The sequence below is a fragment of the Taudactylus pleione genome, unplaced genomic scaffold, assembly GCF_031769625.1.
Source record: "Taudactylus pleione unplaced genomic scaffold, aTauple2 ptg000467l, whole genome shotgun sequence".
NCBI lineage: Eukaryota > Metazoa > Chordata > Amphibia > Anura > Myobatrachidae > Taudactylus > Taudactylus pleione.
Window position 1 is genome coordinate 27,623 of NW_028284869.1, and position 24,724 is coordinate 52,346.

A 24,724-nucleotide genomic window follows, 5' to 3' on the forward strand; every position below is an offset into this window, starting at 1 on the left:
CTAACAAATGCCCTTTTGAAAACCAGGAAGCGTTGGTGGTATAGTGGTGAGCATAGCTGCCTTCCAAGCAGTTCACCCGGGTTCGATTCCTGGCCAACGCATAGTTCGATTCCTGGCCAACGCATAGTTTGTATTCAATTTTTAAGATCATAAACTCCTTAGAGAATTTTTTTTGTTTTGAAGGAATTAGGAATACACTGACCAAGAAATGTCCTTTCAAAAAACGGGAAGCTTTGTTGGTATGTGTAGCACTGGCCAACGCACGATTTTTCTTGTGTATTCTTTTCATTTTTTAAGATCATAAGCTCCTTAGAGAATGTTTCTTGTTTTGAAGAAATCAGGAATACACTGACCAAGAAATGCCCTTTCAACAAATGGGAAGCTTTCTCGGTATGTGTAGCACTTATGGGGTATGGACAGAGTCTTGGCTTTGTCATTCACAGAATACTAGATTTAAGGCATCTGAAAAATATCCAACTCTGAATAGTCTTATGTAAATTAGGCTATTAAATATATTTTCCTATTATCTGCTTTAACATTTGATTCAAATTCTCTTTTCCAAAAGTGCCAAAAAGTGGACTTCAGTGTACATCATGTTTATTTATTCATTTGAATTTTGAACCTAATTTGTGCATTGTATTAATATTTTCCATCATCAAAAGAAGTGCATTGCAGTCAATTAATGGATTAACAGTGTAGAGCATTGAAATCATACAATCAGGTGTTGTGGCTTACAGATTTGACTAACAAATGCCCTTTTGAAAACCAGGAAGCGTTGGTGGTATAGTGGTGAGCATAGCTGCCTTCCAAGCAGTTCACCCGGGTTCGATTCCTGGCCAACGCATAGTTCGATTCCTGGCCAACGCATAGTTTGTATTCAATTTTTAAGATCATAAACTCCTTAGAGAATTATTCTTGTTTTGAAGGAATTAGGAATACACTGACCTAGAAATGCCCTTTCAAAAAACGGGAAGCTTTGTTGGTATGTGTAGCACTTGCCAACGCATGATTTTTCTTGTGTATTCTTTTCGTTTTTTAAGATCATAAGCTCCTTAGAGAATGTTTCTTCTATTGAAGAAATCAGGAATACACTGACCAAGAAATGCCCTTTCAACAAATGGGAAGCTTTCTTGGTATGTGTAGCACTTATGGGGTATGGACAGAGTCTTGGCTTTGTCATTCACAGAATACTAGATTTAAGGCATCTTAAAAATATCCAACTCTGAATAGTCTTATGTAAATTAGGCTATTAAATATATTTTCCTATTATCTGCTTTAACATTTGATTCAAATTCTCTTTTCCAAAAGTGCCAAAAAGTGGACTTCAGTGTACATCATGTTTATGTATTCATTTGCATTTTTAACCTAATTTGTGCATTGTATTAATATTTTCCATCATCAAAAGAAGTGCATTGCAGTCAATTAATGGATTAACAGTGTAGAGCATTGAAATCATACAATCAGGTGTTGTGGCTTACAGATTTGACTAACAAATGCCCTTTTGAAAACCGGGAAGCGTTGGTGGTATAGTGGTGAGCATAAGCTCCTTTGAGAATTTTTTTTGTTTTGAAGGAATTAGGAATACACTGACCAAGAAATGCCCTTTCAAAAAACGGGAAGCTTTGTTGGTATGTGTAGCACTGGCCAACGCACGATTTTTCTTGTGTATTCTTTTCATTTTTTAAGATCATAAGCTCCTTAGAGAATGTTTCTTGTTTTGATGAAATCAGGAATACACTGACCAAGAAATGCCCTTTCAACAAATGGGAAGCTTTCTCGGTATGTGTAGCACTTATGGGGTATGGACAGAGTCTTGGCTTTGTCATTCACAGAATACTAGATTTAAGGCATCTGAAAAATATCCAACTCTGAATAGTCTTATGTAAATTAGGCTATTAAATATATTTTCCTATTATCTGCTTTAACATTTGATTCAAATTCTCTTTTCCAAAAGTGCCAAAAAGTGGACTTCAGTGTACATCATGTTTATTTATTCATTTGCATTTTGAACCTAATTTGTGCTTTGTATTAATATTTTCCATCATCAAAAGAAGTGCATTGCAGTCAATTAATGGATTAACAGTGTAGAGCATTGAAATCATACAATCAGGCGTTGTGGCTTACAGATTTGACTAACAAATGCCCTTTTGAAAACCGGGAAGCATTGGTGGTATAGTGGTGAGCATAGCTGCCTTCCAAGCAGTTGACCCGGGTTCGATTCCCGGCCAACACATAGTTTGTATTCAATTTTTAAGATCATAAACTCCTTAGAGAATTATTCTTGTTTTGAAGGAATTAGGAATACACTGACCAAGAAATGCCCTTTCAAAAAACGGGAAGCTTTGTTGGTATGTGTAGCACTGGCCAACGCATGATTTTTCTTGTGTATTCTTTTCATTTTTTAAGATCATAAGCTCCTTAGAGAATGTTTCTTGTTTTGAAGAAATCAGGAATACACTGACCAAGAAATGCCCTTTCAACAAATGGGAAGCTTTCTTGGTATGTGTAGCACTTATGGGATATGGACAGAGTCATGGCTTTGTCATTCAGAGACTACTAGATTTAAGGCATCTTAAAAATATCCAACTCTGAATAGTCTTATGTAAATTAGGCTATTAAATATATTTTCCTATTATCTGCTTTAACATTTGATTCAAATTCTCTTTTCCAAAAGTGCCAAAAAGTGGACTTCAGTGTACATCATGTTTATGTATTCATTTGCATTTTGAACCTAATTTGTGCATTGTATTAATATTTTCCATCATCAAAAGAAGTGCATTGCAGTCAATTAATGGATTAACAGTGTAGAGCATTGAAATCATACAATCAGGCGTTGTGGCTTACAGATTTGACTAACAAATGCCCTTTTGAAAACCGGGAAGCATTGGTGGTATAGTGGTGAGCATAGCTGCCTTCCAAGCATGACCCGGGTTCGATTCCCGGCCAACGCATAGTTTGTGTTCAATTTTTAAGATCATAAACTCCTTAGAGAATTATTCTTGTTTTGAAGGAATTCGGAATACACTGACCAAGAAATGCCCTTTCTAAAAACGGGAAGCTTTGTTGGTATGTGTAGCACTGGCCAACGCATGATTTTTCTTGTGTATTCTTTTCATTTTTTAAGATCATAAGCTCCTTAGAGAATGTTTCTTGTTTTGAAGAAATCAGGAATACACTGACCAAGAAATGCCCTTTCAACAAATGGGAAGCTTTCTTGGTATGTGTAGCACTTATGGGATATGGACAGAGTCATGGCTTTGTCATTCACAGAATACTAGATTTATGGCATCTTAAAAATATCCAACTCTGAATAGTCTTATGTAAATTAGGCTATTAAATATATTTTCCTATTATCTGCTTTAACATTTGATTCAAATTCTCTTTTCCAAAAGTGCCAAAAAGTGGACTTCAGTGTACATCATGTTTATTTATTCATTTGCATTTTTAACCTAATTTGTGCATTGTATTAATATTATCCATCATCAAAAGAAGTGCATTGCAGTCAATTAATGGATTAACAGTGTAGAGCATTGAAATCATACAATCAGGTGTTGTGGCTTACAGATTTGACTAACAAATGCCCTTTTCAAAACCAGGAAGCGTTGGTGGTATAGTGGTGAGCATAAGCTCCTTTGAGAATTTTTCTTGTTTTGAAGGAATTAGGAATACACTGACCAAGAAATGCCCTTTCAAAAAACGGGAAGCTTTGTTGGTATGTGTAGCACTGGCCACCGCATGATTTTTCTTGTGTATTCTTTTCATTTTTTAAGATCATAAGCTCCTTAGAGAATGTTTCTTGTTTTGAAGAAATCAGGAATACACTGACCAAGAAATGCCCTTTCAACAAATGGGAAGCTTTCTTGGTATGTGTAGCACTTATGGGATATGGACAGAGTCATGGCTTTGTCATTCAGAGACTACTAGATTTATGACATCTTAAAAATATCCAGCTCTGAATAGTCTTATGTAAATTAGGCTATAAAATATATTTTCCTATTATCTGCTTTAGCATGTGATTCAAATTCTCTTTTCCAAAAGTGCCAAAAAGTGGACTTCAGTGTACATCATGTTTATTTATTCATTTGCATTTTTAACCTAATTTGTGCATTGTATTAATATTTATCATCATCAAAAGAAGTGCATTGCAGTCAATTAATGGATTAACAGTGTAGAGCATTGAAATCATACAATCAGGCGTTGTGGCTTACAGATTTGACTAACAAATGCCCTTTTGAAAACCGGGAAGCATTGGTGGTATAGTGGTGAGCATAGCTGCCTTCCAAGCATGACCCGGGTTCGATTCCCGGCCAACGCATAGTTTGTGTTCAATTTTTAAGATCATAAACTCCTTAGAGAATTATTCTTGTTTTGAAGGAATTCGGAATACACTGACCAAGAAATGCCCTTTCTAAAAACGGGAAGCTTTGTTGGTATGTGTAGCACTGGCCAACGCATGATTTTTCTTGTGTATTCTTTTCATTTTTTAAGATCATAAGCTCCTTAGAGAATGTTTCTTGTTTTGAAGAAATCAGGAATACACTGACCAAGAAATGCCCTTTCAACAAATGGGAAGCTTTGTTGGTATGTGTAGCACTTATGGGATATGGACAGAGTCATGGCTTTGTCATTCAGAGAATACTAGATTTATGGCATCTTAAAAATATCCAGCTCTGAATAGTCTTATGTAAATTAGGCTATTAAATATATTTTCCTATTATCTGCTTTAGCATGTGATTCAAATTCTCTTTTCCAAAAGTGCCAAAAAGTGGACTTCAGTGTACATCATGTTTATTTATTCATTTGCATTTTTAACCTAATTTGTGCATTGTATTAATATTTTCCATCATCAAAAGAAGTGCATTGCAGTCAATTAATGGATTAACAGTGTAGAACATTGATATCATACAATCAGGTGTTGTGGCTTACAGATTTGACTAACAAATGCCCTTTTGAAAACCGGGAAGCGTTGGTGGTATAGTGGTGAGCATAAGCTCCTTTGAGAATTTTTTTTGTTTTGAAGGAATTAGGAATACACTGACCAAGAAATGCCCTTTCAAAAAACGGGAAGCTTTGTTGGTATGTGTAGCACTGGCCAACGCATGATTTTTCTTGTGTATTCTTTTCATTTTTTAAGATCGTAAGCTCCTTAGAGAATGTTTCTTGTTTTGATGAAATCAGGAATACACTGACCAAGAAATGCCCTTTCAACAAATGGGAAGCTTTCTCGGTATGTGTAGCACTTATGGGGTATGGACAGAGTCTTGGCTTTGTCATTAACAGAATACTAGATTTAAGGCATCTGAAAAATATCCAACTCTGAATAGTCTTATGTAAATTAGGCTATTAAATATATTTTCCTATTATCTGCTTTAACATTTGATTCAAATTCTCTTTTCCAAAAGTGCCAAAAAGTGGACTTCAGTGTACATCATGTTTATTTATTCATTTGCATTTTGAACCTAATTTGTGCATTGTATTAATATTTTCCATCATCAAAAGAAGTGCATTGCAGTCAATTAATGGATTAACAGTGTAGAGCATTGAAATCATACAATCAGGTGTTGTGGCTTACAGATTTGACTAACAAATGCCCTTTTGAATACCGGGAAGCGTTGGTGGTATAGTGGTGAGCATAAGCTCCTTTGAGAATTTTTTTTGTTTTGAAGGAATTAGGAATACACTGACCAAGAAATGCCCTTTCAAAAAACGGGAAGCTTTGTTGGTATGTGTAGCACTGGCCAACGCATGATTTTTCTTGTGTATTCTCTTCATTTTTTAAGATCATAAGCTCCTTAGAGAATGTTTCTTGTTTTGAAGAAATCAGGAATACACTGACCAAGAAATGCCCTTTCAACAAATGGGAAGCTTTGTTGGTATGTGTAGCACTTATGGGATATGGACAGAGTCATGGCTTTGTCATTCAGAGAATACTAGATTTATGGCATCTTAAAAATATCCAGCTCTGAATAGTCTTATGTAAATTAGGCTATTAAATATATTTTCCTATTATCTGCTTTAACATTTGATTCAAATTCTCTTTTCCAAAAGTGCCAAAAAGTGGACTTCAGTGTACATCATGTTTATTTATTCATTTGCATTTTTAACCTAATTTGTGCATTGTATTAATATTTTCCATCATCAAAAGAAGTGCATTGCAGTCAATTAATGGATTAACAGTGTAGAGCATTGAAATCATACAATCAGGTGTTGTGGCTTACAGATTTGACTAACAAATGCCCTTTTGAAAACCAGGAAGCGTTGGTGGTATAGTGGTGAGCATAAGCTCCTTTGAGAATTTTTCTTGTTTTGAAGGAATTAGGAATACACTGACCAAGAAATGCCCTTTCAAAAAACGGGAAGCTTTGTTGGTATGTGTAGCACTGGCCAACGCATGATTTTTCTTGTGTATTCTTTTCATTTTTTAAGATCATAAGCTCCTTAGAGAATGTTTCTTGTTTTGAAGAAATCAGGAATACACTGACCAAGAAATGCCCTTTCAACAAATGGGAAGCTTTGTTGGTATGTGTAGCACTTATGGGATATGGACAGAGTCATGGCTTTGTCATTCAGAGAATACTAGATTTATGGCATCTTAAAAATATCCAGCTCTGAATAGTCTTATGTAAATTAGGCTATTACATATATTTTCCTATTATCTGCTTTAGCATGTGATACAAATTCTCTTTTCCAAAAGTGCCAAAAAGTGGACTTCAGTGTACATCATGTTTATTTATTCATTTGCATTTTTAACCTAATTTGTGCATTGTATTAATATTTTCCATCATCAAAAGAAGTGCATTGCAGTCAATTAATGGATTAACAGTGTAGAGCATTGATATCATACAATCAGGTGTTGTGGCTTACAGATTTGACTAACAAATGCCCTTTTGAAAACCGGGAAGCGTTGGTGGTATAGTGGTGAGCATAAGCTCCTTTGAGAATTTTTTTTGTTTTGAAGGAATTAGGAATACACTGACCAAGAAATGCCCTTTCAAAAAACGGGAAGCTTTGTTGGTATGTGTAGCACTGGCCAACGCATTATTTTTCTTGTGTATTCTTTTCATTTTTTAAGATCATAAGCTCCTTAGAGAATGTTTCTTGTTTTGATGAAATCAGGAATACACTGACCAAGAAATGCCCTTTCAACAAATGGGAAGCTTTCTCGGTATGTGTAGCACTTATGGGGTATGGACAGAGTCTTGGCTTTGTCATTCACAGAATACTAGATTTAAGGCATCTGAAAAATATCCAACTCTGAATAGTCTTATGTAAATTAGGCTATTAAATATATTTTCCTATTATCTGCTTTAACATTTGATTCAAATTCTCTTTTCCAAAAGTGCCAAAAAGTGGACTTCAGTGTACATCATGTTTATGTATTCATTTGCATTTTTAACCTAATTTGTGCATTGTATTAATATTTTCCATCATCAAAAGAAGTGCATTGCAGTCAATTAATGGATTAACAGTGTAGAGCATTGAAATCATACAATCAGGTGTTGTGGCTTACAGATTTGACTAACAAATGCCCTTTTGAAAACCGGGAAGCGTTGGTGGTATAGTGGTGAGCATAAGCTCCTTTGAGAATTTTTTTTGTTTTGAAGGAATTAGGAATACACTGACCAAGAAATGCCCTTTCAAAAAACGGGAAGCTTTGTTGGTATGTGTAGCACTGGCCAACGCACGATTTTTCTTGTGTATTCTTTTCATTTTTTCAGATCATAAGCTCCTTAGAGAATGTTTCTTGTTTTGATGAAATCAGGAATACACTGACCAAGAAATGCCCTTTCAACAAATGGGAAGCTTTCTCGGTATGTGTAGCACTTATGGGGTATGGACAGAGTCTTGGCTTTGTCATTCACAGAATACTAGATTTAAGGCATCTGAAAAATATCCAACTCTGAATAGTCTTATGTAAATTAGGCTATTAAATATATTTTCCTATTATCTGCTTTAACATTTGATTCAAATTCTCTTTTCCAAAAGTGCCAAAAAGTGGACTTCAGTGTACATCATGTTTATTTATTCATTTGCATTTTGAACCTAATTTGTGCTTTGTATTAATATTTTCCATCATCAAAAGAAGTGCATTGCAGTCAATTAATGGATTAACAGTGTAGAGCATTGAAATCATACAATCAGGCGTTGTGGCTTACAGATTTGACTAACAAATGCCCTTTTGAAAACCGGGAAGCATTGGTGGTATAGTGGTGAGCATAGCTGCCTTCCAAGCAGTTGACCCGGGTTCGATTCCCGGCCAACACATAGTTTGTATTCAATTTTTAAGATCATAAACTCCTTAGAGAATTATTCTTGTTTTGAAGGAATTAGGAATACACTGACCAAGAAATGCCCTTTCAAAAAACGGGAAGCTTTGTTGGTATGTGTAGCACTGGCCAACGCATGATTTTTCTTGTGTATTCTTTTCATTTTTTAAGATCATAAGCTCCTTAGAGAATGTTTCTTGTTTTGAAGAAATCAGGAATACACTGACCAAGAAATGCCCTTTCAACAAATGGGAAGCTTTCTTGGTATGTGTAGCACTTATGGGATATGGACAGAGTCATGGCTTTGTCATTCAGAGACTACTAGATTTATGACATCTTAAAAATATCCAGCTCTGAATAGTCTTATGTAAATTAGGCTATAAAATATATTTTCCTATTATCTGCTTTAGCATGTGATTCAAATTCTCTTTTCCAAAAGTGCCAAAAAGTGGACTTCAGTGTACATCATGTTTATTTATTCATTTGCATTTTGAACCTAATTTGTGCTTTGTATTAATATTTTCCATCATCAAAAGAAGTGCATTGCAGTCAATTAATGGATTAACAGTGTAGAGCATTGAAATCATACAATCAGGCGTTGTGGCTTACAGATTTGACTAACAAATGCCCTTTTGAAAACCGGGAAGCATTGGTGGTATAGTGGTGAGCATAGCTGCCTTCCAAGCATGACCCGGGTTCGATTCCCGGCCAACGCATAGTTTGTGTTCAATTTTTAAGATCATAAACTCCTTAGAGAATTATTCTTGTTTTGAAGGAATTCGGAATACACTGACCAAGAAATGCCCTTTCTAAAAACGGGAAGCTTTGTTGGTATGTGTAGCACTGGCCAACGCATGATTTTTCTTGTGTATTCTTTTCATTTTTTAAGATCATAAGCTCCTTAGAGAATGTTTCTTGTTTTGAAGAAATCAGGAATACACTGACCAAGAAATGCCCTTTCAACAAATGGGAAGCTTTCTTGGTATGTGTAGCACTTATGGGATATGGACAGAGTCATGGCTTTGTCATTCACAGAATACTAGATTTATGGCATCTTAAAAATATCCAACTCTGAATAGTCTTATGTAAATTAGGCTATTAAATATATTTTCCTATTATCTGCTTTAACATTTGATTCAAATTCTCTTTTCCAAAAGTGCCAAAAAGTGGACTTCAGTGTACATCATGTTTATTTATTCATTTGCATTTTTAACCTAATTTGTGCATTGTATTAATATTATCCATCATCAAAAGAAGTGCATTGCAGTCAATTAATGGATTAACAGTGTAGAGCATTGAAATCATACAATCAGGTGTTGTGGCTTACAGATTTGACTAACAAATGCCCTTTTGAAAACCAGGAAGCGTTGGTGGTATAGTGGTGAGCATAAGCTCCTTTGAGAATTTTTCTTGTTTTGAAGGAATTAGGAATACACTGACCAAGAAATGCCCTTTCAAAAAACGGGAAGCTTTGTTGGTATGTGTAGCACTGGCCACCGCATGATTTTTCTTGTGTATTCTTTTCATTTTTTAAGATCATAAGCTCCTTAGAGAATGTTTCTTGTTTTGAAGAAATCAGGAATACACTGACCAAGAAATGCCCTTTCAACAAATGGGAAGCTTTCTTGGTATGTGTAGCACTTATGGGATATGGACAGAGTCATGGCTTTGTCATTCAGAGACTACTAGATTTATGACATCTTAAAAATATCCAGCTCTGAATAGTCTTATGTAAATTAGGCTATAAAATATATTTTCCTATTATCTGCTTTAGCATGTGATTCAAATTCTCTTTTCCAAAAGTGCCAAAAAGTGGACTTCAGTGTACATCATGTTTATTTATTCATTTGCATTTTTAACCTAATTTGTGCATTGTATTAATATTTATCATCATCAAAAGAAGTGCATTGCAGTCAATTAATGGATTAACAGTGTAGAGCATTGAAATCATACAATCAGGCGTTGTGGCTTACAGATTTGACTAACAAATGCCCTTTTGAAAACCGGGAAGCATTGGTGGTATAGTGGTGAGCATAGCTGCCTTCCAAGCATGACCCGGGTTCGATTCCCGGCCAACGCATAGTTTGTGTTCAATTTTTAAGATCATAAACTCCTTAGAGAATTATTCTTGTTTTGAAGGAATTCGGAATACACTGACCAAGAAATGCCCTTTCTAAAAACGGGAAGCTTTGTTGGTATGTGTAGCACTGGCCAAAGCATGATTTTTCTTGTGTATTCTTTTCATTTTTTAAGATCATAAGCTCCTTAGAGAATGTTTCTTGTTTTGAAGAAATCAGGAATACACTGACCAAGAAATGCCCTTTCAACAAATGGGAAGCTTTCTTGGTATGTGTAGCACTTATGGGATATGGACAGAGTCATGGCTTTGTCATTCACAGAATACTAGATTTATGGCATCTTAAAAATATCCAACTCTGAATAGTCTTATGTAAATTAGGCTATTAAATATTTTTTCCTATTATCTGCTTTAACATTTGATTCAAATTCTCTTTTCCAAAAGTGCCAAAAAGTGGACTTCAGTGTACATCATGTTTATTTATTCATTTGCATTTTTAACCTAATTTGTGCATTCTATTAATATTTTCCATCATCAAAAGAAGTGCATTGCAGTCAATTAATGGATTAACAGTGTAGAGCATTGAAATCATACAATCAGGTGTTGTGGCTTACAGATTTGACTAACAAATGCCCTTTTGAAAACCAGGAAGCGTTGGTGGTATAGTGGTGAGCATAAGCTCCTTTGAGAATTTTTCTTGTTTTGAAGGAATTAGGAATACACTGACCAAGAAATGCCCTTTCAAAAAATGGGAAGCTTTGTTGGTATGTGTAGCACTGGCCAACGCATGATTTTTCTTGTGTATTCTTTTCATTTTTTAAGATCATAAGCTCCTTAGAGAATGTTTCTTGTTTTGAAGAAATCAGGAATACACTGACCAAGAAATGCCCTTTCAACAAATGGGAAGCTTTGTTGGTATGTGTAGCACTTATGGGATATGGACAGAGTCATGGCTTTGTCATTCAGAGAATACTAGATTTATGGCATCTTAAAAATATCCAGCTCTGAATAGTCTTATGTAAATTAGGCTATTAAATATATTTTCCTATTATCTGCTTTAGCATGTGATTCAAATTCTCTTTTCCAAAAGTGCCAAAAAGTGGACTTCAGTGTACATCATGTTTATTTATTCATTTGCATTTTTAACCTAATTTGTGCATTGTATTAATATTTTCCATCATCAAAAGAAGTGCATTGCAGTCAATTAATGGATTAACAGTGTAGAACATTGATATCATACAATCAGGTGTTGTGGCTTACAGATTTGACTAACAAATGCCCTTTTGAAAACCGGGAAGCGTTGGTGGTATAGTGGTGAGCATAAGCTCCTTTGAGAATTTTTTTTGTTTTGAAGGAATTAGGAATACACTGACCAAGAAATGCCCTTTCAAAAATGGGAAGCTTTGTTGGTATGTGTAGCACTGGCCAACGCATGATTTTTATTGTGTATTCTTTTCATTTTTTAAGATCGTAAGCTCCTTAGAGAATGTTTCTTGTTTTGATGAAATCAGGAATACACTGACCAAGAAATGCCCTTTCAACAAATGGGAAGCTTTCTCGGTATGTGTAGCACTTATGGGGTATGGACAGAGTCTTGGCTTTGTCATTAACAGAATACTAGATTTAAGGCATCTGAAAAATATCCAACTCTGAATAGTCTTATGTAAATTAGGCTATTAAATATATTTTCCTATTATCTGCTTTAACATTTGATTCAAATTCTCTTTTCCAAAAGTGCCAAAAAGTGGACTTCAGTGTACATCATGTTTATTTATTCATTTGCATTTTGAACCTAATTTGTGCATTGTATTAATATTTTCCATCATCAAAAGAAGTGCATTGCAGTCAATTAATGGATTAACAGTGTAGAGCATTGAAATCATACAATCAGGTGTTGTGGCTTACAGATTTGACTAACAAATGCCCTTTTGAATACCGGGAAGCGTTGGTGGTATAGTGGTGAGCATAAGCTCCTTTGAGAATTTTTTTTGTTTTGAAGGAATTAGGAATACACTGACCAAGAAATGCCCTTTCAAAAAACGGGAAGCTTTGTTGGTATGTGTAGCACTGGCCAACGCATGATTTTTCTTGTGTATTCTCTTCATTTTTTAAGATCATAAGCTCCTTAGAGAATGTTTCTTGTTTTGAAGAAATCAGGAATACACTGACCAAGAAATGCCCTTTCAACAAATGGGAAGCTTTGTTGGTATGTGTAGCACTTATGGGATATGGACAGAGTCATGGCTTTGTCATTCAGAGAATACTAGATTTATGGCATCTTAAAAATATCCAGCTCTGAATAGTCTTATGTAAATTAGGCTATTAAATATATTTTCCTATTATCTGCTTTAACATTTGATTCAAATTCTCTTTTCCAAAAGTGCCAAAAAGTGGACTTCAGTGTACATCATGTTTATTTATTCATTTGCATTTTTAACCTAATTTGTGCATTGTATTAATATTTTCCATCATCAAAAGAAGTGCATTGCAGTCAATTAATGGATTAACAGTGTAGAGCATTGAAATCATACAATCAGGTGTTGTGGCTTACAGATTTGACTAACAAATGCCCTTTTGAAAACCAGGAAGCGTTGGTGGTATAGTGGTGAGCATAAGCTCCTTTGAGAATTTTTCTTGTTTTGAAGGAATTAGGAATACACTGACCAAGAAATGCCCTTTCAAAAAACGGGAAGCTTTGTTGGTATGTGTAGCACTGGCCAACGCATGATTTTTCTTGTGTATTCTTTTCATTTTTTAAGATCATAAGCTCCTTAGAGAATGTTTCTTGTTTTGAAGAAATCAGGAATACACTGACCAAGAAATGCCCTTTCAACAAATGGGAAGCTTTGTTGGTATGTGTAGCACTTATGGGATATGGACAGAGTCATGGCTTTGTCATTCAGAGAATACTAGATTTATGGCATCTTAAAAATATCCAGCTCTGAATAGTCTTATGTAAATTAGGCTATTACATATATTTTCCTATTATCTGCTTTAGCATGTGATACAAATTCTCTTTTCCAAAAGTGCCAAAAAGTGGACTTCAGTGTACATCATGTTTATTTATTCATTTGCATTTTTAACCTAATTTGTGCATTGTATTAATATTTTCCATCATCAAAAGAAGTGCATTGCATTCAATTAATGGATTAACAGTGTAGAGCATTGATATCATACAATCAGGTGTTGTGGCTTACAGATTTGACTAACAAATGCCCTTTTGAAAACCGGGAAGCGTTGGTGGTATAGTGGTGAGCATAAGCTCCTTTGAGAATTTTTTTTGTTTTGAAGGAATTAGGAATACACTGACCAAGAAATGCCCTTTCAAAAAACGGGAAGCTTTGTTGGTATGTGTAGCACTGGCCAACGCATTATTTTTCTTGTGTATTCTTTTCATTTTTTAAGATCATAAGCTCCTTAGAGAATGTTTCTTGTTTTGATGAAATCAGGAATACACTGACCAAGAAATGCCCTTTCAACATATGGGAAGCTTTCTCGGTATGTGTAGCACTTATGGGGTATGGACAGAGTCTTGGCTTTGTCATTCACAGAATACTAGATTTAAGGCATCTGAAAAATATCCAACTCTGAATAGTCTTATGTAAATTAGGCTATTAAATATATTTTCCTATTATCTGCTTTAACATTTGATTCAAATTCTCTTTTCCAAAAGTGCCAAAAAGTGGACTTCAGTGTACATCATGTTTATTTATTCATTTGCATTTTTAACCTAATTTGTGCATTGTATTAATATTTTCCATCATCAAAAGAAGTGCATTGCAGTCAATTAATGGATTAACAGTGTAGAGCATTGAAATCATACAATCAGGTGTTGTGGCTTACAGATTTGACTAACAAATGCCCTTTTGAAAACCAGGAAGCGTTGGTGGTATAGTGGTGAGCATAGCTGCCTTCCAAGCAGTTGACCCGGATTCGATTCCCGGCCAACGCATAGTTTGTATTCAATTTTTAAGATCATAAACTCCTTAGAGAATTATTCTTGTTTTGAAGGAATTAGGAATACACTGACCTAGAAATGCCCTTTCAAAAAACGGGAAGCTTTGTTGGTATGTGTAGCACTTGCCAACGCATGATTTTTCTTGTGTATTCTTTTCATTTTTTAAGATCATAAGCTCCTTAGAGAATGTTTTTTGGTATGTGTAGCACTTATGGGGTATGGACAGAGTCTTGGCTTTGTCATTCACAGAATACTAGATTTAAGGCATCTTAAAAATATCCAACTCTGAATAGTCTTATGTAAATTAGGCTATTAAATATATTTTCCTATTATCTGCTTTAACATTTGATTCAAATTCTCTTTTCCAAAAGTGCCAAAAAGTAGACTTCAGTGTACATCATGTTTATGCATTCATTTGCATTTTTAACCTAATTTGTGCATTGTATTAATATTTTCCATCATCAAAAGAAGTGCATTGCAGTCAATTAATGGATTAACAGTGTAGAGCATTGAAATCATACAATCAGGTGTTGTGGCTTACAGATTTGACTAACAAATGCCCTTTTGAAAACCGGGAAGCGTTGGTGGTATAGTGGTGAGCATAAGCTCCTTTGAGAATTTTTTTTGTTTTGAAGGAATTAGGAATACACTGACCAAGAAATGCCCTTTCAAAAAACGGGAAGCTTTGTTGGTATGTGTAACACTGGCCAACGCACGATTTTTCTTGTGTATTCTTTTCATTTTTTAAGATCATAAGCTCCTTAGAGAATGTTTCTTGTTTTGATGAAATCAGGAATACACTGACCAAGAAATGCCCTTTCAACAAATGGGAAGCTTTCTCGGTATGTGTAGCACTTATGGGGTATGGACAGAGTCTTGGCTTTGTCATTCACAGAATACTAGATTTAAGGCATCTGAAAAATATCCAACTCTGAATAGTCTTATGTAAATTAGGCTATTAAATATATTTTCCTATTATCTGCTTTAACATTTGATTCAAATTCTCTTTTCCAAAAGTGCCAAAAAGTGGACTTCAGTGTACATCATGTTTATTTATTCATTTGCATTTTGAACCTAATTTGTGCATTGTATTAATATTTTCCATCATCAAAAGAAGTGCATTGCAGTCAATTAATGGATTAACAGTGTAGAGCATTGAAATCATACAATCAGGTGTTGTGGCTTACAGATTTGACTAACAAATGCCCTTTTGAAAACCAGGAAGCGTTGGTGGTATAGTGGTGAGCATAGCTGCCTTCCAAGCAGTTGACCCGGGTTCGATTCCCGGCCAACGCATAGTTTGTATTCAATTTTTAAGATCATAAACTCCTTAGAGAATTATTCTTGTTTTGAAGGAATTAGGAATACACTGACCAAGAAATGCCCTTTCAAAAAACGGGAAGCTTTGTTGGTATGTGTTGCACTTGCTAACGCATGATTTTTCTTGTGTATTCTTTTCATTTTTTAAGATCATAAGCTCCTTAGAGAATGTTTCTTCTATTGAAGAAATCAGGAATACACTGACCAAGAAATGCCCTTTCAACAAATGGGAAGCTTTCTTGGTATGTGTAGCACTTATGGGGTATGGACAGAGTCTTGGCTTTGTCATTCACAGAATACTAGATTTAAGGCATCTTAAAAATATCCAACTCTGAATAGTCTTATGTAAATTAGGCTATTAAATATATTTTCCTATTATCTGCTTTAACATTTGATTCAAATTCTCTTTTCCAAAAGTGCCAAAAAGTGGACTTCAGTGTACATCATGTTTATGTATTCATTTGCATTTTTAACCTAATTTGTGCATTGTATTAATATTTTCCATCATCAAAAGAAGTGCATTGCAGTCAATTAATGGATTAACAGTGTAGAGCATTGAAATCATACAATCAGGTGTTGTGGCTTACAGATTTGACTAACAAATGCCCTTTTGAAAACCGGGAAGCGTTGGTGGTATAGTGGTGAGCATAAGCTCCTTTGAGAATTTTTTTTGTTTTGAAGGAATTAGGAATACACTGACCAAGAAATGCCCTTTCAAAAAATGGGAAGCTTTGTTGGTATGTGTAGCACTGGCCAACGCACGATTTTTCTTGTGTATTCTTTTCATTTTTTAAGATCATAAGCTCCTTAGAGAATGTTTCTTGTTTTGATGAAATCAGGAATACACTGACCAAGAAATGCCCTTTCAACAAATGGGAAGCTTTCTCGGTATGTGTAGCACTTATGGGGTATGGACAGAGTCTTGGCTTTGTCATTCACAGAATACTAGATTTAAGGCATCTGAAAAATATCCAACTCTGAATAGTCTTATGTAAATTAGGCTATTAAATATATTTTCCTATTATCTGCTTTAACATTTGATTCAAATTCTCTTTTCCAAAAGTGCCAAAAAGTGGACTTCAGTGTACATCATGTTTATTTATTCATTTGCATTTTGAACCTAATTTGTGCATTGTATTAATATTTTCCATCATCAAAAGAAGTGCATTGCAGTCAATTAATGGATTAACAGTGTAGAGCATTGAAATCATACAATCAGGCGTTGTGGCTTACAGATTTGACTAACAAATGCCCTTTTGAAAACCGGGAAGCATTGGTGGTATAGTGGTGAGCATAGCTGCCTTCCAAGCATGACCCGGGTTCGATTCCCGGCCAACGCATAGTTTGTGTTCAATTTTTAAGATCATAAACTCCTTAGAGAATTATTCTTGTTTTGAAGGAATTCGGAATACACTGACCAAGAAATGCCCTTTCTAAAAACGGGAAGCTTTGTTGGTATGTGTAGCACTGGCCAACGCATGATTTTTCTTGTGTATTCTTTTCATTTTTTAAGATCATAAGCTCCTTAGAGAATGTTTCTTGTTTTGAAGAAATCAGGAATACACTGACCAAGAAATGCCCTTTCAACAAATGGGACGCTTTTTTGGTATGTGTAGCACTTATGGGATATGGACAGAGTCATGGCTTTGTCATTCAGAGAATACTAGATTTATGGCATCTTAAAAATGTCCAGCTCTGAATAGTCTTATGTAAATTAGGCTATTAAATATATTTTCCTATTATCTGCTTTAGCATGTGATTCAAATTCTCTTTTCCAAAAGTGCCAAAAAGTGGACTTCAGTGTACATCATGTTTATTTATTCATTTGCATTTTTAACCTAATTTGTGCATTGTATTAATATTTTCCATCATCAAAAGAAGTGCATTGCAGTCAATTAATGGATTAACAGTGTAGAGCATTGAAATCATACAATCAGGTGTTGTGGCTTACAGATTTGACTAACAAATGCCCTTTTGAAAACCAGGAAGCGTTGGTGGTATAGTGGTGAGCATAGCTGCCTTCCAAGCAGTTGACCCGGGTTCGATTCCCGGCCAACGCATAGTTTGTATTCAATTTTTAAGATCATAAACTCCTTAGAGAATTATTCTTGTTTTGAAGGAATTAGGAATACACTGACCTAGAAATGCCCTTTCAAAAAACGGGAAGCTTTGTTGGTATGTGTAGCACTTGCCAACGCATGATTTTTCTTGTGTATTCTTTTCATTTTTTAAGATCATAAGCTCCTTAGAGAATGTTTCTTCTATTGAAGAAATCAGGAATACACTGACCAAGAAATGCCCTTTCAACAAATGGGAAGCTTTCTTGGTATGTGTAGCACTTATGGGGTATGGACAGAGTCTTGGCTTTGTCATTCACAGAATACTAGATTTAAGGCATCTTAAAAATATCCAACTCTGAATAGTCTTATGTAAATTAGGCTATTAAATATATTTTCCTATTATCTGCTTTAACATTTGATTCAAATTCTCTTTTCCAAAAGTGCCAAAAAGTGGACTTCAGTGTACATCATGTTTATGTATTCATTTGCATTTTTAACCTAATTTGTGCATTGTATTAATATTTTCCATCATCAAAAGAAGTGCATTGCAGTCAATTAGTGGATTAACAGTGTAGAGCATTGAAATCATACAATCAGGTGTTGTGGCTTACAGATTTGACTAACAAATGCCCTTTTGAAAACCGGGAAGCGTTGGTGGTATAGTGGTGAGCATAAGCTCCTTTGAGAATTTTTTTTGTTTTGAAGGAATTAGGAATACACTGACCAAGAAATGCCCTTTCAAAAAACGGGAAGCTTTGTTGGTATGTGTAGCACTGGCCAACGCACGATTTTTCTTGTGTATTCTTTTCATTTTTTAAGATCATAAGCTCCTTAGAGAATGTTTCTTGTTTTGATGAAATCAGGAATACACTGACCAAGAAATGCCCTTTCAACAAATGGGAAGCTTTCTCGGTATGTGTAGCACTTATGGGGTATGGACAGAGTCTTGGCTTTGTCATTCACAGAATACTAGATTTAAGGCATCTGAAAAATATCCAACTCTGAATAGTCTTATGTAAATTAGGCTATTAAATATATTTTCCTATTATCTGCTTTAACATTTGATTCAAATTCTCTTTTCCAAAAGTGCCAAAAAGTGGACTTCAGTGTACATCATGTTTATTTATTCATTTGCATTTTGAACCTAATTTGTGCATTGTATTAATATTTTCCATCATCAAAAGAAGTGCATTGCAGTCAATTAATGGATTAACAGTGTAGAGCATTGAAATCATACAATCAGGTGTTGTGGCTTACAGATTTGACTAACAAATGCCCTTTTGAATACCGGGAAGCGTTGGTGGTATAGTGGTGAGCATAGCTGCCTTCCAAGCAGTTGACCCGGGTTCGATTCCCGGCCAACGCATAGTTTGTATTCAATTTTTAAGATCATAAACTCCTTAGAGAATTATTCTTGTTTTGAAGGAATTAGGAATACACTGACCTAGAAATGCCCTTTCAAAAAACGGGAAGCTTTGTTGGTATGTGTTGCACTTGCTAACGCATGATTTTTCTTGTGTATTCTTTTCATTTTTTAAGATCATAAGCTCCTTAGAGAATGTTTCTTCTATTGAAGAAATCAGGAATACACTGACCAAGAAATGCCCTTTCAACAAATGGGAAGCTTTCTTGGTATGTGTAGCACTTATGGGGTATGGACAGAGTCTTGGCTTTGTCATTCACAGAATACTAGATTTAAGGCATCTTAAAAATATCCAACTCTGAATAGTCTTATGTAAATTAGGCTATTAAATATATACTCCTATTATCTGCTTTAACATTTGATTCAAATTCTCTTTTCCAAAAGTGCCAAAAAGTGGACTTCAGTGTACATCATGTTTATGTATTCATTTGCATTTTTAACCTAATTTGTGCATTGTATTAATATTTTCCATCATCAAAAGAAGTGCATTGCAGTCAATTAATGGATTAACAGTGTAGAGCATTGAAATCATACAATCAGGTGTTGTGGCTTACAGATTTAACTAACAAATGCCCTTTTGAAAACCGGGAAGCGTTGGTGGTATAGTGGTGAGCATAAGCTCCTTTGAGAATTTTTTTTGTTTTGAAGGAATTAGGAATACACTGACCAAGAAATGCCCTTTCAAAAAATGGGAAGCTTTGTTGGTATGTGTAGCACTGGCCAACGCACGATTTTTCTTGTGTATTCTTTTCATTTTTTAAGATCATAAGCTCCTTAGAGAATGTTTCTTGTTTTGATGAAATCAGGAATACACTGACCAAGAAATGCCCTTTCAACAAATGGGAAGCTTTCTCGGTATGTGTAGCACTTATGGGGTATGGACAGAGTCTTGGCTTTGTCATTCACAGAATACTAGATTTAAGGCATCTGAAAAATATCCAACTCTGAATAGTCTTATGTAAATTAGGCTATTAAATATATTTTCCTATTATCTGCTTTAACATTTGATTCAAATTCTCTTTTCCAAAAGTGCCAAAAAGTGGACTTCAGTGTACATCATGTTTATTTATTCATTTGCATTTTGAACCTAATTTGTGCATTGTATTAATATTTTCCATCATCAAAAGAAGTGCATTGCAGTCAATTAATGGATTAACAGTGTAGAGCATTGAAATCATACAATCAGGTGTTGTGGCTTACAGATTTGACTAACAAATGCCCTTTTGAATACCGGGAAGCGTTGGTGGTATAGTGGTGAGCATAGCTGCCTTCCAAGCAGTTGACCCGGGTTCGATTCCCGGCCAACACATAGTTTGTATTCAATTTTTAAGATCATAAACTCCTTAGAGAATTATTCTTGTTTTGAAGGAATTAGGAATACACTGACCAAGAAATGCCCTTTCAAAAAACGGGAAGCTTTGTTGGTATGTGTAGCACTGGCCAACGCATGATTTTTCTTGTGTATTCTTTTCATTTTTTAAGATCATAAGCTCCTTAGAGAATGTTTCTTGTTTTGAAGAAATCAGGAATACACTGACCGAGAAATGCCCTTTCAACAAATGGGAAGCTTTCTTGGTATGTGTAGCACTTATGGGATATGGACAGAGTCATGGCTTTGTCATTCAGAGACTACTAGATTTATGACATCTTAAAAATATCCAGCTCTGAATAGTCTTATGTAAATTAGGCTATAAAATATATTTTCCTATTATCTGCTTTAGCATGTGATTCAAATTCTCTTTTCCAAAAGTGTCAAAAAGTGGACTTCAGTGTACATCATGTTTATTTATTCATTTGCATTTTTAACCTAATTTGTGCATTGTATTAATATTTATCATCATCAAAAGAAGTGCATTGCAGTCAATTAATGGATTAACAGTGTAGAGCATTGAAATCATACAATCAGGCGTTGTGGCTTACAGATTTGACTAACAAATGCCCTTTTGAAAACCGGGAAGCATTGGTGGTATAGTGGTGAGCATAGCTGCCTTCCAAGCATGACCCGGGTTCGATTCCCGGCCAACGCATAGTTTGTGTTCAATTTTTAAGATCATAAACTCCTTAGAGAATTATTCTTGTTTTGAAGGAATTCGGAATACACTGACCAAGAAATGCCCTTTCTAAAAACGGGAAGCTTTGTTGGTATGTGTAGCACTGGCCAACGCATGATTTTTCTTGTGTATTCTTTTCATTTTTTAAGATCATAAGCTCCTTAGAGAATGTTTCTTGTTTTGAAGAAATCAGGAATACACTGACCAAGAAATGCCCTTTCAACAAATGGGAAGCTTTCTTGGTATGTGTAGCACTTATGGGATATGGACAGAGTCATGGCTTTGTCATTCAGAGACTACTAGATTTATGACATCTTAAAAATATCCAGCTCTGAATAGTCTTATGTAAATTAGGCTATAAAATATATTTTCCTATTATCTGCTTTAGCATGTGATTCAAATTCTCTTTTCCAAAAGTGCCAAAAAGTGGACTTCAGTGTACATCATGTTTATTTATTCATTTGCATTTTTAACCTAATTTGTGCATTGTATTAATATTTATCATCATCAAAAGAAGTGCATTGCAGTCAATTAATGGATTAACAGTGTAGAGCATTGAAATCATACAATCAGGCGTTGTGGCTTACAGATTTGACTAACAAATGCCCTTTTGAAAACCGGGAAGCATTGGTGGTATAGTGGTGAGCATAGCTGCCTTCCAAGCATGACCCGGGTTCGATTCCCGGCCAACGCATAGTTTGTGTTCAATTTTTAAGATCATAAACTCCTTAGAGAATTATTCTTGTTTTGAAGGAATTCGGAATACACTGACCAAGAAATGCCCTTTCTAAAAACGGGAAGCTTTGTTGGTATGTGTAGCACTGGCCAACGCATGATTTTTCTTGTGTATTCTTTTCATTTTTTAAGATCATAAGCTCCTTAGAGAATGTTTCTTGTTTTGAAGAAATCAGGAATACACTGACCAAGAAATGCCCTTTCAACAAATGGGAAGCTTTCTTGGTATGTGTAGCACTTATGGGATATGGACAGAGTCATGGCTTTGTCATTCAGAGACTACTAGATTTATGACATCTTAAAAATATCCAGCTCTGAATAGTCTTATGTAAATTAGGCTATAAAATATATTTTCCTATTATCTGCTTTAGCATGTGATTCAAATTCTCTTTTCCAAAAGTGCCAAAAAGTGGACTTCAGTGTACATCATGTTTATTTATTCATTTGCATTTTTAACCTAATTTGTGCATTGTATTAATATTTATCATCATCAAAAGAAGTGCATTGCAGTCAATTAATGGATTAACAGTGTAGAGCATTGAAATCATACAATCAGGCGTTGTGGCTTACAGATTTGACTAACAAATGCCCTTTTGAAAACCGGGAAGCATTGGTGGTATAGTGGTGAGCATAGCTGCCTTCCAAGCATGACCCGGGTTCGATTCCCGGCCAACGCATAGTTTGTGTTCAATTTTTAAGATCATAAACTCCTTAGAGAATTATTCTTGTTTTGAAGGAATTCGGAATACACTGACCAAGAAATGCCCTTTCTAAAAACGGGAAGCTTTGTTGGTATGTGTAGCACTGGCCAACGCATGATTTTTCTTGTGTATTCTTTTCATTTTTTAAGATCATAAGCTCCTTAGAGAATGTTTCTTGTTTTGAAGAAATCAGGAATACACTGACCAAGAAATGCCCTTTCAACAAATGGGAAGCTTTCTTGGTATGTGTAGCACTTATGGGGTATGGACAGAGTCTTGGCTTTGTCATTCACAGAATACTAGATTTAAGGCATCTTAAAAATATCCAACTCTGAATAGTCTTATGTAAATTAGGCTATTAAATATATTTTCCTATTATCTGCTTTAACATTTGATTCAAATTCTCTTTTCCAAAAGTGCCAAAAAGTGGACTTCAGTGTACATCATGTTTATGTATTCATTTGCATTTTTAACCTAATTTGTGCATTGTATTAATATTTTCCATCATCAAAAGAAGTGCATTGCAGTCAATTAATGGATTAACAGTGTAGAGCATTGAAATCATACAATCAGGTGTTGTGGCTTACAGATTTGACTAACAAATGCCCTTTTGAAAACCGGGAAGCGTTGGTGGTATAGTGGTGAGCATAAGCTCCTTTGAGAATTTTTTTTGTTTTGAAGGAATTAGGAATACACTGACCAAGAAATGCCCTTTCAAAAAATGGGAAGCTTTGTTGGTATGTGTAGCACTGGCCAACGCACGATTTTTCTTGTGTATTCTTTTCATTTTTTAAGATCATAAGCTCCTTAGAGAATGTTTCTTGTTTTGATGAAATCAGGAATACACTGACCAAGAAATGCCCTTTCAACAAATGGGAAGCTTTCTCGGTATGTGTAGCACTTATGGGGTATGGACAGAGTCTTGGCTTTGTCATTCACAGAATACTAGATTTAAGGCATCTGAAAAATATCCAACTCTGAATAGTCTTATGTAAATTAGGCTATTAAATATATTTTCCTATTATCTGCTTTAACATTTGATTCAAATTCTCTTTTCCAAAAGTGCCAAAAAGTGGACTTCAGTGTACATCATGTTTATTTATTCATTTGCATTTTGAACCTAATTTGTGCATTGTATTAATATTTTCCATCATCAAAAGAAGTGCATTGCAGTCAATTAATGGATTAACAGTGTAGAGCATTGAAATCATACAATCAGGTGTTGTGGCTTACAGATTTGACTAACAAATGCCCTTTTGAATACCGGGAAGCGTTGGTGGTATAGTGGTGAGCATAGCTGCCTTCCAAGCAGTTGACCCGGGTTCGATTCCCGGCCAACACATAGTTTGTATTCAATTTTTAAGATCATAAACTCCTTAGAGAATTATTCTTGTTTTGAAGGAATTAGGAATACACTGACCAAGAAATGCCCTTTCAAAAAACGGGAAGCTTTGTTGGTATGTGTAGCACTGGCCAACGCATGATTTTTCTTGTGTATTCTTTTCATTTTTTAAGATCATAAGCTCCTTAGAGAATGTTTCTTGTTTTGAAGAAATCAGGAATACACTGACCAAGAAATGCCCTTTCAACAAATGGGAAGCTTTCTTGGTATGTGTAGCACTTATGGGATATGGACAGAGTCATGGCTTTGTCATTCAGAGACTACTAGATTTATGACATCTTAAAAATATCCAGCTCTGAATAGTCTTATGTAAATTAGGCTATAAAATATATTTTCCTATTATCTGCTTTAGCATGTGATTCAAATTCTCTTTTCCAAAAGTGCCAAAAAGTGGACTTCAGTGTACATCATGTTTATTTATTCATTTGCATTTTTAACCTAATTTGTGCATTGTATTAATATTTATCATCATCAAAAGAAGTGCATTGCAGTCAATTAATGGATTAACAGTGTAGAGCATTGAAATCATACAATCAGGCGTTGTGGCTTACAGATTTGACTAACAAATGCCCTTTTGAAAACCGGGAAGCATTGGTGGTATAGTGGTGAGCATAGCTGCCTTCCAAGCATGACCCGGGTTCGATTCCCGGCCAACGCATAGTTTGTGTTCAATTTTTAAGATCATAAACTCCTTAGAGAATTTTTTTTGTTTTGAAGGAATTAGGAATAC

At 35.0% G+C, this 24,724-nt stretch overlaps 6 non-coding genes across 6 annotated transcripts; all 6 read left to right on the forward strand.

The window, feature by feature from the left end:
* Positions 1-14,224: 14,224 nt before the first annotated feature.
* On the forward strand, positions 14,225-14,296 carry TRNAG-UCC (transfer RNA glycine (anticodon UCC)). The gene has a single exon. It is a non-coding gene; the product is annotated as a tRNA-Gly (tRNA).
* Positions 14,297-15,526: 1,230 nt separating this feature from the next.
* On the forward strand, positions 15,527-15,598 carry TRNAG-UCC (transfer RNA glycine (anticodon UCC)). The gene has a single exon. It is a non-coding gene; the product is annotated as a tRNA-Gly (tRNA).
* Positions 15,599-17,610: 2,012 nt separating this feature from the next.
* TRNAG-UCC (transfer RNA glycine (anticodon UCC)) lies at positions 17,611-17,682 on the forward strand. Its single transcript has one exon. It is a non-coding gene; the product is annotated as a tRNA-Gly (tRNA).
* Positions 17,683-18,976: 1,294 nt separating this feature from the next.
* TRNAG-UCC (transfer RNA glycine (anticodon UCC)) lies at positions 18,977-19,048 on the forward strand. Its single transcript has one exon. It is a non-coding gene; the product is annotated as a tRNA-Gly (tRNA).
* A 1,294-nt stretch (positions 19,049-20,342) lies between these two features.
* On the forward strand, positions 20,343-20,414 carry TRNAG-UCC (transfer RNA glycine (anticodon UCC)). Its single transcript has one exon. It is a non-coding gene; the product is annotated as a tRNA-Gly (tRNA).
* Positions 20,415-23,862: 3,448 nt separating this feature from the next.
* Positions 23,863-23,934, forward strand: TRNAG-UCC (transfer RNA glycine (anticodon UCC)). The gene has a single exon. It is a non-coding gene; the product is annotated as a tRNA-Gly (tRNA).
* The last annotated feature ends 790 nt before the right edge of the window (positions 23,935-24,724 follow it).